Source organism: Mixophyes fleayi, chromosome 4 (genome assembly GCF_038048845.1).
Source record: "Mixophyes fleayi isolate aMixFle1 chromosome 4, aMixFle1.hap1, whole genome shotgun sequence".
NCBI lineage: Eukaryota > Metazoa > Chordata > Amphibia > Anura > Limnodynastidae > Mixophyes > Mixophyes fleayi.
Window position 1 is genome coordinate 61183206 of NC_134405.1, and position 20894 is coordinate 61204099.

Here is a 20894-nt window from a genome sequence, read left to right on the forward strand (position 1 = left end):
AGTGGGGGCAGCTGGACAGGACATGCTCTAAATGAGAAAATACAATGGCACTTTCAGAGTACTAGATTAGCTGTGCAGCCCTCAGAACAATGTAATAAATGTGACCATTGAAAGATTAACATTTTGGAATAAATGCACCATTACTGAACTCTACAGGGGATTATGTAATGTACCATGCATCTATCCCCCAAAAAAAAAAAAAAGGTTAATTTATCTTAAAGGAACAATTACTTTACTAGAACATGTGTTTATTATTTAACATGGAGACACAACAGGAAGAAGTACCTTGCTAAAGCAGCATACAATCAAAAGGAAAAGGGTTAGAAGCATGAGGTGAAAGATAAAACAATGGGCCTGATACAGAGTTTTACACATAATGCGAGTAAGCGAGTGTGTTTCCGTGCATGCATGTATGCATCGCTGTGTTTCCGTGCATGCATGTATGCATCGCTGTACACATCTGGTGCATCATCCGCCTCTTCATCAGCAGCCTATGAGGGTCTGGTTTACTATAAATCATAATTAGCATGTACTCACACCTACCCTACATACACTCTCTATTGGGCGTATGCATGTTTCTGCAGGTATTTGCGTGAACGCGTCTTTAGTCTACTTGTCCTGTGTTTGCATGCCCCTTCATCATCAGTTATTTATATAGCGCCACTAATTCTGCAGCGCTGTACAGAGAACTCACTCACATCAGTCCTTGCTCCATTGGAGCTTACAGTCTAAATTCCCTAACACACGCACACACACGCACACACACACACACACTCACACACACACGTCAATTTAATAGCAGCCATTTAACCTACTAGTCTGTTCCTTCCCTCTGCCTGTGCAGATGGGTGTAAGTGATAGAATCACGCAAGTCTGCATAGGAGAATATGCAGACATCCACTTCTCGGGCATGTGCAGAGCAATTTTGCACAAGATACACTACGCAAACTGGCATATGTTCCACCCTACATCAGCCTGATAGTGTGCATTGTGAACTGGAAAAGTGGTGGGAAGTTTTGAGGGAACTATGTAAATGTATTTATTTTATTTAGCTCTTCGTATTGTTCCCATGAGCACATACTACACTCTCACAGGAATCGCTCCTTTCCCATTCATCACTGGTCTATCCTTGGCATAGTTCTTTGTCTCCCCTACTGCACCCAAACCCTGTTTACCCCATGATGTTTTGTTTACATAATTTGTTAATGTCCCCCTGATGTAGGAACGTGCCTTTTGGTGTTGGCTTTTCCTTTCAGCCACACCCTTGTTTTGCAGTTACATGGACTCTGTGAGAGTGGCGATTGAGAGGATTTCATTAAGCCCTGTGCACTGACCCCATCCGGCTCCTTCCTCAGATACGTTACCTCTGTGAAAGCATACACCTTTGCTAGTGACTGATCTTCACAAAGGCCGTGTTTGTTTGTGTTTGTTTACATGCCAAAACAAGGCTTACTGAGTCCATTAAATAGGAGGTATAAAGACCAGACAAATCTAGGTGTCTTGACCTTTGACTTGTGATGTGAACCTCAGAGCGACTCTGACACCCAAAATCTCGCCTCTTCATGGACGCTTGAGTATGTCAGTCAGTCACTAGCAGGGGTCAGAAACACAAGACAAAAGGTGATGGGGAGAACAACACTGACTGTGACAGCCGATCATACCAGCTTGCTCCACCCAGTCTGGCTGTAGGCTGCAAGACTCCCAGATGGAATCTGATCCTGCCAGTATGGAGTGACTTCTAACACTATACATCTGGATGTAGGAGATGCCCTCCCATCACACATTGGGGCTGTAAGCTGCCTCTAAACATGACCTTGTGTGCTAGCTGTGTGTCCAGTACTAATACAGCTCTCTTCTTGTCATTCATTTGCATTGCATCGTCTTCTTCCCATCTCTTTCCATGAGGCTGGACATGTCACACAGATATATGTGCCCAACATAGTGGAAGAGCTAGTCTCATATTTAAAACTGAACTAATAGGGGATTGGAAAAACAACTTTGGACTATACTGTACACGATTGTTCTTCTTGGAGGCAAGTCCATTCTCCCTAAACCTTGTCGTGCTGTAAACCGAACTACAGGATGTGTAGTCAGTTTGGGCAAAATGGTCACATATCTGGTTGTTCAGTTGGTATGTTGTATAAATTCATTATTAGTTAGAAGGTTATGTACAGTATCCAACACTTGTATAAAACACACCACCTTTATTCCCGCACACAATTTATTTAATATTACACTTGGGATGAAGCGAACAGTGTAAATTTCATATTTTGATAATATTTATTTTCCTTGCCCTTGTTTTTTCATTTTACCTATACCTTCAATAATGGTTGTAACTGTTTATAAAAATGCAAAATTATATGTACAGATTTTTTAAGCATTGGTTGTAAGAGAAATTTTAACATGCTGGATGCATGAACTTCCAATCCCATCAAATATCTTATGTAATCAATACATAGATAATAGAATGCTCTAGCGGTTCTGTTTGAGGATACGTGACCCAATCATTTACTAGCATGAATTATCCTGTAGTGCAGTTGTTTCTTTCTTTTCGTGTCTTATCAATAGTCAGCAGATAAGTCTAAAAAAGTAGTGATTTAAATTGTTAGTAGAGATGAGTGATTCAGAGAAATCGGGCAGATCTGAATTTTGGGGAACCGAGTCATGAGATGGTTTCTCATGCCGAATTCATACCTGAAAACCTAATTTTCTGCAAAATATCAGATCTCACGAGTTTTAGAACAAAATCTTCCATATATATATATATATATTAGAGAGAGAGAGAGAGAGACACCTCTCCCTGTTTTCATCTGCCATTTTAGAAGTGATTGGAGGTGGGGAGGAGGGTGGCTGCAATTCTGTGCTAAGAAAATTGCCTATAAAGGATTGGACAGGGTGAAAGAGGCAATTTATAGAGAAGTAGCTGTGATTTTACTGCAGTTTATATAGAGGTCAGTCTGCTAGAATTGTGTGCTGATCAACTATGTGTCAGGGAGTTTAGAGTAGTTGCTACTGGTTATTATAGTGTATATATAGAAAAGACACCTCAACTATTTAGTGGAGAAAAAACAGGGTGCTGTATGTCTGAGCAGCACACCCCAAAAAGCAAATGGATTTCTTGCTTTTAAAATCCCAAGTGTTTCAAGCAGAAACACTTACAAACACTCTCACTATCGCTTTATCACTAGCTGTTAATATGTTTTGAGCACTGTACAGTTTTGTAGGCATTCTGTTTAATGAGGTTTTATGTTTTTAAGGCAATATTTGACATGTAGGTTTAATACAAAACCTGAAAACATTCCTCTTCTGGGTGTGGCTCACCTTCATCTATCTACTTGTCTAAAATGACCATCCTGCCACCCTATTTCATACGGATTATAGCATGCTTTGCACACAAAACTTTGTTGTTCACCATCATTCTTTCAGCATAATAGAGCTAGCACACAATGCCAGGTAATTCACAGGCAAGTTACTCTTTGTATCGCTGGCTTCAGAAAGAGACATACTGTTGTAATTTTGTTGGAAAAACTCAAGAATGTTATAGCAAAATGGCTCATCCCACTAAGACTTTTCAGTATTCCTCATTGCCAACAATAGAGCCAACATTGTGTGAGCATTACAGCTGGGTGAATTTCCACACGTACCATACTTTGCACACGCAATAAACTTGGTCAGTTCTGGAGATGCTGTCTGTGGCCCATAACATTTCAAAGAAATGACTTATCATGCACACTGTATGCACATTGCTGTGCCACTATGTTTCATAGGAATTACATATTTTATTAAACTGCCATGTATTTGTACTGCTGCTCTCACTAATTTTAGCTAGCCAGATTACTGCAGACTTTGGCCAAAACTGGTGAAAATGTTGACAGTTGTGAAGAGATCATTAGAAAAAGGCTGTAAATAACTGCAAATAAACAGTGGCTACTGTGTGTAGCAAAATATCTCCCTCCGTACATCTTAATATCCAATAAGCTTCTGATCCGTTTACATATATATTGATGAAAGATAGCCGTACAATTTGTAGTTTAGGTTTAGAAGTCCACGGAATTCCTGGAAGTCTTTAGAAACTATGCAGTAAAATGCTGGAATGTACCCCCTGTAGAACTGCTACTGACAGACACAGTAGATAAGATTCAATAAAATAATAGGCATCTTCCCAGAAAACCAGAGAATGCAGAGCTGCTGCCATTAATAATATGCTATTGTGATCCAGGAGTAGCCTGACTTCCAGTATAGAGGGAGAAAGGATTTCTTCCCTTTTATTCTGGCCAAACAGGCTGTGTCCACAATTGGTCAACAATGATCTCATTGAAATTGTTAGTATTATCAGGCATGTAGTTACATGTGATCAGAACATGACCAGTATTACTCTAAGGGGCAGATTCAATTTAGTGCGAGGTGCGATGTCCGGCTGCACGCATTGCTGCCAATTACAGTAAGGAATCTCCGCGCATTTTTGTTTAACAGTGAAAGTGATCCAGCTACTCTGTCCAGTTTGGCCATCCCATAAGCTTATCTCTCGATAGTTCCAATTTTGGCAGGACAGTTCCGATTCTCGGACCCCAAAGCACTGCGGAAAATCATAAAGCAGACATGGTTTGTCAGGTCTGGTTTTGGTTTGCATGGATCAGGGACAAAGAAATTTTCCTTTTTTTTTACTGGTGGGAGGTACACAGGCATGCGCCCATGGCGCTCGGCTCTCAGGCCGGGCCGGGCCATGTCGCCAGCTTTTGGGCAGAATGAAACGCAGATGTCACTTTGTAAGTAGCCCTGCACTGAGTAATATCCAAAACCTGTTTCAAAATATAATCCAAGGATAAGCAATATTGTAATAGCCCCAAGTGCAAGCAGATCTCTATTTATTCATATCTTTAGAAGGGCGTTCACTCAGTCTGTCCCCCTCAAGCTACTATGTAGTGTGCAGAGTTTGTATGTGACAAGGCAGTACCTGCTGTAATATGGGCAGAGAAGAATCTACCAGACATCATCAAGACAAAAAATTGGTCTAGTTCCATGTTAAAAAACATACAAACCTGGCAACAGTTTTTCTAAGTAGCCCAATTTGGCTGGGAACTATCCGGCAAACCAAGGACTGTGCTTTCTTTTCTTTTATGGGGGTCTTTTTTGCCTCCTGGATCTGCAGACCGCCACACAGCCAATAAAAGTCCAAATTACCTGCTGTCTCTCAGATTAATAGCAAACATAAAAAAACAATGCATTATTATAAATAATTTTAAAACTTGACCTGTTGCCAACCCTTAAAGACTGGAGCAGCAAGCCCAGAAGGCCAGGCTTTGTGCACAATGCTGTATGGTATTTATAGCTGAGCAGAACAGGATATGCTGAAACATATAGTTTATTGACTTAAATGGTTACTGTTATTGTAGAGGCCTCTGGTGTGAAGGGGCAAATATGGGGGAGCGCAGAAAGATTTTATTGTTACTATAGTTGGTAATCTCATTGGACTCCTATAGACTTCTAGTATCAGCCAGTTATGAACGAATGTCCACAATTTTAATGACTAAAGTGTTTTACAATATCAGGTATTTAATTCAGTCCAGGATAATACATGACAAATAACTGTGGAAAGCAGGATCACAGCAATATGTCTTGGATGGAATGGCATGTATTCTTCCAATATCATCGTTCTTAAAGCATAAAACTTACATTTATACATTTTCAACTGACAAGGACAGGGGAAGAAGGACAATACCTACGACTGTAAATGTCTCCATAGGGTACATATCTGCTACACAATATTCTGTTGCTTCCATCTGACGGCTTACATATCAGGTGAGCGTAGCATGACACAGTGGTGAATCAGAGTTTGGGGAGTCAGTTCTCTTATTCAAGTAAAGTTTATTTCAATATATATGTTTTTCTAATAAAAAAATCCGTACTGCGCTCATTATACCATACTGAGATATCTGAAGTGGCAAAGTTGGTCTCCCTGTCATAGTGTAAAGCACTAAGCAGCACAGTGGCTTAGTGGTTAGCACTTCTGTTCAATTCCCGACCATGGCCTTATCTGTGTGGAGCTTGTATGTTCTCCCCCTGTTTGCATGGGTTTCCTCCGGGTGCTCCGGTTTCCTCCCACACGCCAAAAACATACTAGTAGGTTAATTGGCTGCTATCAAAATTGACCCTAGGCTGTGTGTGTGTGTGTGTGTCAGGGAATATAGACTGTAGGCTCCATTGGGCAGGGACTGGTGTGATTGAGTTGTCTGTACAGCGCTGTGGATTTAGGGGTGCTATATAAATAAATGATGATGATGAAAACAGTTTTAATTTTGTATAGCATTGGCTTTGGTGGAGGACTTGGGTAGTGGGACTTGCGGTCTTAATTACTGGATGCAAGTTTGTGTTTGTGTCCCCAAGCAGCTAATTCAGTGCTAAATGTTCTTGATCTAAATACCAATTCCTCTATTCTCAATGCCCCACAGAAGGCCAGAGAGAAATGCCAAGCGAAAAATACTTGATTTCTAATCTGAAGTGCAACTCTGCCCCTGTACTACCCCCATCGCCTTAAGGTTTTCAAAAGACAATGGTCTCCTAACATAATTTCTCTCCTTGCCCTTTCTTCTTTTTTTTTTTTAAATATGTTTTATTGATAAGATCAAGTACGTAATATACATAAATATAAATACGTTGCACACAACACTCCCCAACAATGCTTTTACAGTTTTAAGTCAGCTGTGTACTGATCTGGTACCGTAACAATGTTAATTTTTAACTATTATAACAGGGGAGGGGGTATATGGCAGAGTTGAAGAAAGGGTATAGAATAGGCTTGTAGGGGGGAGGTGGGTAAAGATTGGTAAGGAATGTTGGGAAGAAAGAAAGTTCACGCAATTATTGAGGAGGGACGGTCTAAACTGACAAACCTGTCCCAGGTCCTGTGTCTGTCAGAATCAGAGCAGGGGTTGATTGTGAGAGACCATACTTGGTGAAAAGATACTGAGGAACCCCTCAGAATGCTGGTGATATGTTCCATCTGGTAGGAATGCCAAACTCGACAACAGACCACTTCAAGCATTGGAGGTATAGGATTTTTCCTATTTTGCAAGTTGCCGCACTAGTAATATGTCGGAAGAGCTTATAGGCGTGAGAGGGGAGATCTGGAATAGCTACGGGTAGCAGCACATGTTTGTGGTCGGTGTGTACAGGAATAGCAAGGATTCCTGAGGCTAAAGTGATGACGGCGGTCCAGTACGGGCGTATTTTGGGACTCTCCCACCATATGTGCATGAAGGTTCCAGTTTGATCACAATTTCTCCAACAAGCCGCGCTTGTCTGCGGGTATATAAGGTGTAATTTGGATGCGACAGTACCATCTGTGGATTAATTTATTGGCCTTAATGCGGACATTCATTTATGGAGCAGTGTGCTGTCCATTCGTAGATATCCAACCAGTCTTCGTGTTCTAATGACTCCCTCAGGTCTGTTTCCCACTGTGTCTGGAAATGGTCTTTTACTTCCATGGTAGGGGGAGCAATGTATTATACAAGACAGAGATGAGACCTTTTGAGGACGATCCAGAGAGACATAGATGCTCAAACACAGTGGGTGACCTGGCTGATAGCTGAGTTTTGAACATCTGGTGGAAATGTCTGATCTGCAAGTATTGGTGGAACTCTCCTATTGTAAACCCACACTGCTTTGATAAGTCAAAGAACTGTGAGAATGAGACGGTTCTAGTGATATGATTTAAAAGTAACAATTTACCCCCAGTGCCCCATTTGTTATACATGGGCACAAAAGGCCAGGTGTGAAGGTGTGGTTGGACCAGAGGGGTATCAAAATTGAGGGGACGGGAGACAGAGATGCCATTCCATTACATCGGGACCAAATTGAGAGTGAAAGGGCAACCACTGGATGAGATTGAGCTGGGGGCTGGGTGTTGTGTAGCAGGAAGCCGGAGAATAGAGCAGATCGGGGATCCCTCCAGTAGGTCTGATTCTATATCAACCAAGATCCTGGTTCCAGGAGTGGAATGCCACTGCACACATTGGGCCAATCGGGCCTCATAGTAATAGCTGCAAAGATTGGGGATGCCGAGGCCACCTGCCATGGGGGAGCGTTGGAGTATACGGGCAGAGATCCTAAGCCTCTTATTTGACCAGATAAAGCACATTAAAGTGATCTGTAACATTTTGAGGGTTGAGGGGGGACCCTAATGGGGAGTGTGTGAAAGAGGTAGAGCAGTCTAGGAAGCAGACTCATTTTCACTGATGTGATCCGTCCCACCCAATATATCATAAGTTTGTCCAAGGATAACAGATCTTTTTTAATGCATGTGATGAGCAGGGGATACTTCTTGCCCTTTCTATAGCCCTTCATGGGCTAACCCACCATAATAAATTTAATTAGCTTTGGCAGACCCTTGAAAAGGCCATTGTTATCCTTTTCCTGGAAAACCGAGCCTCATCCATAAAATAGTTTATTCCAACCTCATTGTAGATGGGACCCTTTTCTTAACCTGAATTATTCATCATAGGGCAAATAGGCCTGGTTCCTAAAGAGTGCTCACAAGGAAGGCTCCCAATGAGACCCTGATTCTGCTGGGGGGATAGAGGAGGAATTGTGGCAGACCTAAATCCTCATCATCACCATTTTATTTGTAAAGATCCATGGCACCGGACTGTCACAGTTACAAATCATACAAAATACAATTGCACATAAAAGTGAAATAAGTACAGACAAGGTTGGCAAAGGACGAGCAGATGGGGTAGAGAGGGTAGAGAGGGTAGAGAGGGCCCTGCCTGTGAGAGTTTACAGGCTAGAGGGAGAGGGCAATGCTAAGACAATAGGAGCTAATGGGACAGGACTGTAGCTGGTAGAACATGCAGAGGTTATTAGGTAGGGCTAGGATAGGCAATAGCGAAAAGGTAGATGTTAAAAGAGTGCTTGAAAAACTAAAGGTTGGGGAAGAGTTTGGTCAGGCGAAATAGGTGACGGAGAAACGCAAGAGGTGTCGGCAGTTGTGAGAGGTGATTACCAGGGAGAAAACATAACATGTTTAGAGACCTGGGGGTAAATGTATCAAGCTGAGATTTTTCTGGCGGATTTAAAAAACGAATCAGATTCTAGCTATCATTTATTTAGTACATTCTACAAAATGAAAGCTAGACTCTGATTGGTTGCTATAGTCAACATCTCCACTTTTCAAACCTGCCGGAAAATGATACATTTATCCCTCGATCTGCTTTAACCGGTTCTCCTTTCCCATTTCTATATTCAGACCCCTGACCCCTATAAACTGAAGCTAATCTTATCTGCTAGTAAGTGCGAAACCTCTAAGGTGGCCATAATGTGCTCAATGATGTCAACAGTTGTTGCACAGAGCAAACCAACACATGTAGATGCTGTCACTCCCTTCCCTCTATAGGTAGCCCTACTATGAGCCTAAACACCTCCATAGTTATATGTCTCCCAATCTCTGCTCCATACTGTACAATATACATATTTGCATTAAACCTCACTTGCTTATTCCTAGCTCGGTCACGTTCCCATTTAACATGTCTTTCCAAGTTCTTCCGTAAGCAGAAAAGACAAACATAATGTACAATGTAGCCAGATACAGTATTTTTTGCTTGTATCTGTGCACTGTGCATACATGTATTGCAGTAGAGCTGAGTTAGCTAATCATTCATTTGAACATCAATTCAAGTGTTTGAGTTTGTGGTTTCCCTGAGAGAGAAGGAGCTGCAGGTACAGCAAGGGACATGCTGTATATTATAATATATGGGGCAGCAGGGTGGCTCAGTGGTTAGCACTTCTGCCTCACAGTGCTGGGGTCATGAGTTCAATTCCTGGCTATGGCCTTATCTGTGTGGAGTTTGTATGTTCTCCCCGTGTTTGCATGGGTTTCCTCCGGGTGCTCTGGTTTTCTCCCACACTCCAAACACTGGTAGGTTAATTGGCTGCTATCAAAATTGACCATAGTCTCTCTCTGTCTCTGTGTGTGTGTGTATATGTTAGGGAATTTAGACTGTAAGCTCCAATGGGGCAGGGACTGATGTGAATGAGTTCTCTGTACAGTGCTGCAGAATCAGTGGTACAATATAAATGATGATGATGATGATATACATTTGCCAGCCCTCCACTCCTGCTTCTGTTGTCCTGAATTCTAGTAAAAACTCAGCATCTGTTTGCATTTTGTGAGTGCTGATAACTGCACAGTACCACTTCTCTTGTTCTGAATGCTAGATGGAATTCATAGTGTCTGCTTTTAGTTTGTATTAATTGGAAATTGTACAGTTATGTACATTGTTCTGTATACTGAATTTGATATTGAATATCTCTTCCACTAATTTTACACTGTGCTAGGAGAAAAGATAGATAATGATGGGTTTCACATTTATAGCTTGAATGCAGCTTATGAATTCAGTGAATTGCTGTACTTATTTATAGACTGCTCTTATTTTTCACTCTTTATATCTTTCGCCCTGCTGTCCAGTGTTTGGGTGTGTCAGGCTGCCGGGCAGATGATGAGGTAGAGTTAAACAGTACAGTGTGTGAGACACTTATTAAATCTTCTAATGCCCAAATGTTCCCAATTGTAAAGTGCTATGGAATCTGCTGGCGCTATAGAAATAAATGATGATGATGAATGTGGAAAACAAGTGCAATATGGCTTCACACAACATGCAACATATTTATAGTGGAGATGTCACCCCCCCTGTTTTGTGACAAGTGCAGGGGGGGGGCATGGCTTTGCTGTGGCTTGTAGTCTGCAAGGTTTCTGAGTCCCAAAGAAGGTACACAGTGAAAGTCAGTGTAGCCGTGGCATAGGGCAGGAGCGGAAGTAGAGATAAGTGATGTTGCTGTAAAATTTTGCAGCAGCAGAAAAACATACATTTTTATCTTGAGATGGCTTACTAGTGGCTTGTGTCTAACGTACCTACTGATCACTGTGAGACTTGCCCTGTCCTTGTCCTTCAGTATTTCATAATGGTCACTGTTTTGTAAATATTAGTTGTTTTTAATAATAGTATTAATTAAAAATGTCAAGATAAGAGTGTGGTAACAACACAGGCCTAAACACAACTATTAAGAGAAGTCATTGGCTAATATACAAGCAGTCAGACTGAAAGGTACGTCGCTGCTGTACCGGTACTATGATTAGTCAGAGAAGAACTCTATAAAGGCTTTATGAGGTTAGAGGAGAATAAATTCTCATGCTCTAATGAGCCACACCAGTTGCTGGGAACAAGAGGAGTTATACGTCCATGGCGTTACAATATTCAAAAGAAACCACCTCGTCCCTCAGCAAGTGCAGCACTTGAACGCCAGAGGGTTATAAAGCCATTATATAGTGTCTCTGTGGATGTTGACACAAACCCAGAGGTAGCAAAACAGGAGCATTTCATCAAAAAACAAGATCTTTATTTTCTGTATCACTAGTGTAGACAATCTGCACCTGCCAATGGTTTTTGAAGAAAAGGTAATTGCATTGGCAGCCTTATGTGTACCAAATTCTGAAGAGATAATGCAAGGTTCTGATACTGAAGATAATGCTAATGATTATGAGAGTGAGGTAGAGCAAGAGTAGAGTATACTAACATATGGAAAACCTTCTCCCCAGATGTTATCCCTAAGGCTGACATCGTCCCCCATCCCCCCTACATAAAGTACTTCTACTTGGCATTATGATATTATTATTATTATTATTATTATTATTATTATTACTAGTATTATTGCAATGCTGGCCAGTGCTACCAGTCATGATGACATTGACAATGATGAATTAGCAGCCTTACAATTAGTGATTGTATTTCTAGTGGTGATGATAAATTAGACTCTAGTCTAATAATGATACAGTGTTGATTGATGACATCTTGATGGATAGGAATAGGCAGATTGAGATGAGATCAGCAGATATAAAGTTTTTGTTGTCGCTGCAAGGAATGTTCCCGTAACACCCTGTATCTGTGCAATGTTTCAACAATGAAAAGCAAGAATGAGTTTCATAAACTAAACGGCAAGAACTTCCAAATCCAAATAAATAGCAAAGTTGTCTGTTTAACGTCACGTGCTGAGAAGAGAATCAATTGGCACTGTAACCTGTACATATTTACGGTTTATATACTTTGTGAGTGCATCAGTAGAACATTCATGTTTTATATACTATTTATATTTTTATCACTTTATTTTCTATGTACAGTATAGTACCTATAAAAACATATTCAGCTTTTTGGAATTTTCATATATTAATGTTACTATATAAAATATAGTTGGATTCATTCAAGTATTCTTTCCATTGACCAAGATACAATTTTGCAGTTTTTACCTCAGAAATTATCAAGTCTGATAATCATCTTCCTCCATTCCCCCAGAATGCATTGCTTCTCACGTGTTAGGCATTTTATGGTGGCACACCGTATCTACTTTCATTTCAATCAGCCTTGCTCCAAATATGTTATATACACTTTTTACCCAGTATTGTTTATTACTGTTTGTCCCCAATTGTAAAGTGCTATGGAATTTGCTGGCACTATATAAATAATTGTTGATGATGATGATACACTATATGGACAAAAGTATTTGGAAGCTTGACCTTTATACCAGCAGGGACTGTAATAACATTGTATTCAAATACATATAGTTTAATATGGAGTTGGCCCCCCTTTTACAGCGATAATAGCTTCCACGTTCCTTGGAAGACTTTTTACAAGATGTTGGAGTGTTTCTGTGGGAATTTGTGCCCATTCATTCTGTAGAGCATTTATGAGGTCAGCCACTGATGTTGGATGAGAAGGCCTGGCTCACAATCTCCATTCCAGTTCATCCCAAAGGTGTTCGATGGGGTTGAGGTCAGGGCTCTGTGTGAGCCAGTCAAGTTCTTCTACACCAAACTCATCAAACCATGTATTTGTAGTCCTTACTTTGTGCACTGGGGCACAGCCATGTTGGAATAGAAAAGAGCCTAAACCAAACTGTTGCCACAAAGTTGGAAGCATAGCATTGTCCAAAATGACTTGGTATGCTGAAGAATTAAGATTGCCCTTCACTGGAGATAAGGGGCCTAGCCCAAACCATGAAAAACAGCCCCATACCATTATCCTTCCTCCACCAAACTTCAGAGTTGGCATAATGGAGTCAGGCAGGTAACATTCTCCAGGCCTCCGCCAAACCAAGACTCGCCCATCTGACTGCCAAACAGAGAAGCGTGATTCGTCACTCCACAGAACACGTTTATACTGCTCCACAGTTCAATGTCGGTGTGCTTTACACCACTCCACCCAACGCTTGGCATTAGTCTTGGTGATGTAAGGCTTGCATGCAGCTGCTCGGCTATAGAAACCCATTTCATTAAGCTCTCGCTGTACAGTTTTTGTGCTTACATTAATGCCAGTGGAAGTTCGGAACTCTTCAGCTGTGGAATCAGCAGAGCGTTGGAAACTTTTATGCACCATGTGCCTTAGTTGTTGATCCCGCTCTGTGATTTTACTTGGTCTTCCGCTTCATGGCTGAGTTGCGGTTGTTTCTTAACGCTTCTATTTACAGTTGACCATGGATTATCCAGCAGGGATGAAATTTCACAAACCGTCTTATTGCAAAGGGGGCATCCTATCACAGTACAACGCTTGAAGTCACTGAGCTCTTCAGAACGACTCTTTTTGTATCACAAATATTTGCAAATGGAGACTGCATGGCTAAGGTGCTTTATTTTATACACCTCTGTCAATGGGTCTGATAAAAACACCTCAATTCAATAATTAACACGTGTGGCCAAATACTTTTGCCCATATAGTGTATGTATGTATATGTACAGTATATCTTTACTTTAAGTTAAGAAGAAGTCATTACACAAGATGAAATTGGAAGTCTGCATCAGATAGAATAGGAATTTGAATATAATTTGTTGTGCAGCTTTTTGAGCGACAAAAATAATATAATGGATGTCTGCTGGATGGGGCCTACTGGAATGTTGACGGTCAAAGCAGCTATGGCCTTTACAGAAATCTTATTGGTTTGTGCACTTGTTGTTTGCAAGTAAAATAAATACTGTTTATTCTGAATTTGGTTGTGCTGGTTAACTGGCAATTTTCAAAGTCACTATTTTAATTTCTTAAATGAGTAGTTATTACCCTTTCATTATTTTATATATTTCTATAGAGGTCCATTTTGGTGCTGCCATACCAAATTGTCTCTCACTTTAATCAGTCCTATATAACCTGGATCATATTACATGCACCTCATCTTGTGCATTGTTGCAATGTAATTAGAGTTCCCTACCACATGAAATAGTCTTTTCAGTATGATTGTGTGTCTACCTAAGCAACTGGGTCATGTCATGGTTATGAAGTGTTTCAGGCCCACTGATATCCTAGACAATTGCAGATCATGTGGGACCTATTTTGGCTGCTCACTCTCATCAAGGAGATGAGGATCTCAGTCTTGTGTGCAATGAATGAAGAATTTGCTGTAGTCTGTATAATCAAGGCCTCGAACATGACCAAATAAACACGGATTCCCAGACTCAAGCAATCTGTGCTCAGGTCAGATAAATCCACAGATCTTAAGCTTAGTTCTGAATTGTCACCAAGCCATGTATGGCCTTCACCCAACCTCAATTATTGTGACTTGTGTTTGTATTTGCAAATAAATACTGCAGAATTCTAAATTCAGTTATGTAGATTAATTGCCAATTTTCAAAACCAATGCAGTGACAATCTCATCCTGTAATGTGAGAGTTCACTTCTCTAGAAGGAGGTGATACCTATTGTATGTCATGCTTCAGACTCAGGGACTGGATCAGCAAGATCAGCCTGTGCTATGGAGTCAATGACTGGGGGAATCAGCACTTGGTTCACCACAGACAGTGCTTTGGTCCATGGGAAAAGAGCCAGTATCCCTAAAGTATTAACTCTGTTTTTTCTCTCTCTTTTGTCTCTCTTTCTGTTTCCCTCATTTCTCTCTGTTTCTCTTTTTTCTCTCTCTTTCCTTGCTCCTTCTCGTTCGATTTGTTTCTCTCTCTTTTCTCTGTCCACATTTCACTCCTTTCTCTCTGTCCATATCTCTCGTTTTTTCTCTCTCTGTTTCTGTCTTTTTTTCTCTCTCCATTTCTCTTTTCTCTCTCTTTGTTGCTCTCTCTTTTCTCTCTCCTTGTTTCTCTTTTCTTTCTCTGTTTCTCTCTTGTCTCTCTTTTCTCTCTCCTTGTTTCTGTCTCTCTTCTCTCTCCGTTTCTCTCTCTTTTCTCTCTCCTTGTTTCTCTTTTCTCTCTCCTTGTTTCTCTTTTCTCTCTCCTTGTTTCTCTTTTCTCTCTCCTTGTTTCTCTTTTCTTTCTCTCTTCTCTCTCCCTGTTTCTATCTCTCTTCTCTCTCCCTGTTTCTGTCTCTCTTCTCTCTCCGTTTCTCTCTCTTTGTTGCTCTCTCTTTTCGCTCTCCTTGTTTCTCTTTTCTCTCTCCTTGTTTCTCTTTTCTTTCTCCGTTTCTTTCTCTCTTCTCTCTCCCTGTTTCTCCCTTTTCTCTTTCTCAGTTTCTCCCTTTTCTTCCACTCCATTTCTCTCTTTTTTATCTCTGTTTCTCTCACTTCTCTCTTTTATCTCTCACTGTTTCTCTCTTCTCTCTCCGTTTCTCTCTTTTTTTCTCCGTTTCCCTCTCTTTTCTCTCTCTCTGTTTCCCTCTCTTTTTTCTGTCTCCGTTTCTCTCTCTCTGTTTCCCTCTCTTTTCTCTCTCTCTCTCTCTCTGTTTCTCTCTCTTTTCTCCCTCTCCATTTCTCTTTTTTCTCACTCTATTTCTCTCTTTTTTTTATCTCACTCAGTTTCTCCCTTTTTTCTTTCCGTTTCTCTCTCTCTTTCCGTTTCTCTCTCTCTTTCCGTTTCTCTCTCTCTTTCCGTTTCTCTCTCTTTTCTCTCCCTGTTTCTCTCTCTCTTTTCTCTCCCTGTTTCTCTCTCTCTCTTTTCTCTCCCTGTTTCTCTCTCTCTCTTTTCTCTCTGTTTCTCTCTCTTTTCTCTCTGTTTCTCTCTCTTTTCTCTCTGTTTCTCTCTCTTTTCTCTCCGTTTCTCTGTCTCTTTTCTCTCACTTAGTGTCCTATTTATCAAACATAAATCCTCAGTTAAATCCTCGGAAAAGTAAGTTTAAGTTTACATTGTTTTATATGGTCATTGCTACTATATCTGCTGCTTTGCATCTCTCTTCGTTTTACTGAGCAGTCCCCATAACAGTGTAAGAGGAGTGCTCAGAAACCTCTATTTCCCAATGTCTGAAAATACATTTTTTTCTTTTTTTTCACATGTTGGCCAATTTCAGCTTTCAATTACGTACATTAACGTAATTGAAACATTTCACTGCTGTCAGCTCTGCTCCGAAGAGGAGAGCTGCACAACGCATGTGTGGAGGGATCATGTGATCCCTCGCTGTCACATGAGTCACGGTCACACTACAATGGCACTACTTTCGGTCGGCGCACGCGCACTAGGATTATAAGGAAGATGCCGTGAAGACCCTTCTCTTTGCACTGAAAAGGCTGCGAAATGGTAAGTGAAAAACTTCACAGGGACAGCAGTTTAACGTGACTGCTGTCCCCGCTGAAGTTTATTGATAAATATGAAAGATAGTTCAATCCTTATCAATGCGAATGAGGATTGAAAACTATCTTTCATATTAAGCAGTGCATCTTAAATATGCCTCTATTTCTCACTTTTCTCTGTTTCTCTCTTTTCTCTCTGTTTTTCTCTCTTTGTTTCTCTCTCTTTTTGTTTCTCCCCATTTCTCTCTTAGTTTCTCTCTCCCTTTTTCTCTTGCTTCTCTTTTTGTTTCTCTCTCTTTTTGTTTCTCTCTCCCCATTTCTCTCTTCTCTCTCCCGTTTTCTCTCGCTTCTCTCTTTTTCTCTATCTTCGTTTCTCTCTTTCTTCTCTCTCTCCCGTTTTCTCTCACTTCTCTCTTTGTTTCTCTCTCTTTTTGTTTCTCTCTTTTTGTTTCTCTCTCCCCATTTCTCTCTCTTTGTTTCTCTCGCTCTTCTCTCTCCCGTTTTCTCTCGCTTCTCTCTTTTTCTCTATCTTCGTTTCTCTCTCTCCTCTCTCTCTCCCGTTTTCTCTCACTTCTCTCTTTGTTTCTCTCTCTTTTTGTTTCTCTCTCTTTGTTTCTCTCTCGCCATTTCTCTCTCTTCGTTTCTCTCGCTCTTCTCTCTCCCTTTTTCTCTCGCTTCTCTCTTTGTTTCTCTCTCTGTTTCTCTCTCGCCATTTCTCTCTCTTCGTTTCTCTCTCTCTTCTCTCTCCCTTTTTCTATCGCTTCTCTCTTTGTTTCTCTCTCTTTTTGTTTCTCTCTCCCCATTTCTCTCTCTTCGTTTCTCTCTCTCTTCTCTCTCCCCTTTTCTCTCGTTTCTCTCTTTGTTTCTCTCTCTTTTTTCTCTCTTCCTTCCACTCTCTCGTTTCTCTCTCTTCTCTCTCTCTCTTCTCTCTCTTCTCTCTCTTCTCTCTTTCTCTCTCTTCTCTCTCTCGTCTCTCTCTCGTCTCTCTCGTCTCTCTCTCGTCTCTCTCTCGTCTCTCTCTCTCTCGTCTCTCTCTCTCTCGTCTCTCTCTCTCTCGTCTCTCTCTCTCTCGTCTCTCTCTCTCTCGTCTCTCTCTCTCTCGTCTCTCTCTCTCTCGTCTCTCTCTCTCTCGTCTCTCTCTCTCTCGTCTCTCTCTCTCTCGTCTCTCTCTCTCTCTCTCTCTCTCTCTCTCTCTCTTGTCTCTCTCTCCTCGTTTCTCTTTTTTTTCTCTCTCTCTCCATTTCTCTCCCTTTTCTTTCTCTGTGATTTGTGCTGTCTTTCAGTGATAGTGTGTTTCTTAGTAAGCCTCACAGCAACAGCTAATGTGACCCAGCCTTCTTTAGTGTGGTTCACATGAGTGAAACATGATATTCATGATGCGGAAGAGAACCAATAAGAAAGAAGCCCGGGCGGAACAACAATGGAGGTGAAAATCTGCGCAGAACACTTAAGGGGAAATTCCCCTAGTGAACCGTGCAAATTCCTCGGGCTCAGTGCGGAATGAGGAAAATACTCCTCTCTATGCAGTATCCATTTCAAAAAAGAAACACACACACAAATCCGACAATCTATACAAGATGTTCAACTAGTCTGCAAATGTTATTCAGGAAAGAAGTCCTTTTAAAAAATTAAGTTATGAAGGTTATTTCTGCTGTGCCACATCTAGTCTATGTTTGTCTGTCTGTGTGTGTTAGGGAATTTAGACTATAAGCTTTGATGGGGCAGAGACTGATGTGAATGACTAATATTCTCTGTACAGCGCTGCGGAATTGGTGGCGCTATGTAAATAAATGATGATCATCATCATCATTTATTTATATAGCGCCAACATATTCCGTAGCGCTTTACAATTGGGACAAACATAGTAAACTAATAAACAAACTGGGTAAAACAGACAAAGAGGTGAGAAGGCCCTGCTCGCAAGCTTACAATCTATGGGACAATGGGATTTTGACACATGAGGTTGTCTACATTTTGCATTTCGGCCCAGCCAGACTGTAAAGGTAAAAGTGACTCATAAGCTAAATGATCCCGTCACACAACAATGTTGGTCAGGGGATAGTTGTCTTGTGTGAAATTGTGTAACGGGTGGTAATAGGGTAATATAGTGAGGTTAAGAGGGTGATGATGTAAGCTTATTGTTACTATACAGCTGCAGAGGATAGTGGACTTTTTAGTGTGAAAAAAGAATACAGATGCACAATAAATACAAAGTGAGTACAGATACAAAATGTCCCTGGAAAGTTCATTAAACTATTGGCCACAATGAGAAGTGGAAGTTGGATCATGCAGTTTGTTGCATTCCCTGTTTTCCATGTTATGATTCCGGTGTCCACTAGATGGCAACAATGGCTTCAGAATTAAGGCTAGGACGTGCCCTATGAATGTTAGGAAGTTTCTTATTTGGTGTTCTCTGAAATGTTTCCAGATGTTAGTCATACATAAATGAGCATTTTCCATGTAGTTATCGGATTCCTATATGGTCATGCACTGCTATGGGACATCTGCATCAGTCTCCGTAGCTTTTACTGCTCTAGTTCACACACCTCCCAACTGTCCATTTAATCAGGGCCATCCTGATTGAGGGGCTGCCATGTCATCCTGTGTATCTGGACTACTGTACTGTCCTTACTTGGGAACAGATGGGACATATGTCCCATTAGATGATGCCCCTTCAATGCCACTTGTAGCGACAGCAGGTGTGTGTTGCATTAAAGGTGTGTTTTTAGCAGAGGGGTAGGGGCTGGGGGCAGCCCAGCCATTCTGAAAGTCTGGGGATACCCCCAATGTATTGTGGCCATGCCACCTTTACGTGCATGCTACAGCCTCTCAACACGCACCCTCTGTCCTGCTGCATGTCAATGGTGGTTTTTGTGATCACCACCAAGATGAGAGGCCACAGTCTGTGCCAGACGAGTGTGACTTCCACCAAACACGTGACTCATTTCTGCTCTGCTGCAACTACTGCCATTAGTGTCCTACAGCCATTCACACACAACTGCTGGGTCCCCTGAGGTACCTTGTATACTCGCTGTTGACTGTCACACTCTTCTCTATCAGTCGGACAGGAATGCAGCATGCTACAGCAGAGCAGATGGTTTTATATCAGATACACCCTAGACATCACCAGCCTGTAGTCACATGACATCATTCAGATGCTTATAGAAGAAGACCTGTGATGCTAAAATATGTTGCCAGACATAATAGTTCAGCGGTGCATAGGGCATTATCAGTTACCTGAAGCATAATGTCCTGGACATCTGTGCTATTCTCCAGCTGTATGCTCATGGTGAGTCACAAAGAAAGCATTGGTCTAACGAGTATTCCTAGCAACTGGTTAGTGATGGAATGTGTCCCTGTCACCTACTGCAGGCCCTGCAGGGTGCTCAGGAGCTCAGGGGACCACTGGAGAGTTGAGTGAAGGCAGCTGTTATAGAACATCTCAAAAACCTGTTTATCTCCATCTATTCTGAGTTCTCCGTTACTTCCGGCTTCTGCAGTCGTTTCCTTGCCAAGTCTCCACTAATTCTTCTTCAAGCTCTGACACCCATAATCTCTTCAGGAGGTTATGTGACATCTGTGTGGGGATGAGTGGACCCATCTCTATCATTGTATTTCTCTGACCCTAAAGGATCGGTGGGTAAGAGCTCCAGACTAACACAAAATATCAGTGGAAATGCTCCCACCCTGAAAAAATTGCAGTTTAGCAACTGACAGAAAAACATTTAGTGATCTATTTACAAAGCACCGCAAAATATGAATGGAACTTCATCGCATAGATGCGGATTGAAAGATTTCTCATATTTATTAAAAAATCAACACAGGAACAGCCTTTCCGAAAAACATCTGTTCCTGTGAAGTGTATCATTTGCCTAACACTGTCTTTTCTCTTGCGGCCCTTCAGTGAAGTTCTTCGGCTTCTTTGTAATCCTTGTGCGCATGCGCCAATTGCTAAACTCACGCATGCGCACAGAGCAGGTTAGTGTGAAACAAAAAAAGACAAATTAGCATGTGACAGGGAGGGATCACATGATCCCTCCACACATGCGCTGTGCAGCTCTGCTCTACAGAGCAGAGCTGTCTTCAGTGAAACTTTTCAATCATGTTAATGTACACCAGCTTCAGCTGGCAAATATTAACTTGGGAAAAAAGCGATTTGCTTTTATTGATAAATAGCGTTACTGAGCGCTCCCCATACACTGTTATGGGGAGTGCTCAGTAAAATGAAGAGAGATGCAAAGCATCATCATCATCACCATTTATAGCGCCACTGATTCCGCAGTGCTGTACAGAGAACTCATTCACATCAGTCCCTGCCCCATTAGAGCTTACAGTCTAAATTCCCTAACATACACAGACAGAGAGAGGCTAGGGTCAATTTTGATAGCAGCAAATTAACCTTCTAGTATGTT

At 41.4% G+C, this 20894-nt stretch overlaps 1 protein-coding gene across 2 annotated transcripts in view; it reads left to right on the plus strand.

Moving 5' to 3' along the window:
* Positions 1-20894, plus strand: part of LOXL2 (lysyl oxidase like 2) — a 107240-nt gene that overhangs the window by 23001 nt on the left and 63345 nt on the right. The gene's annotated exons all lie outside the window — the stretch shown is intronic.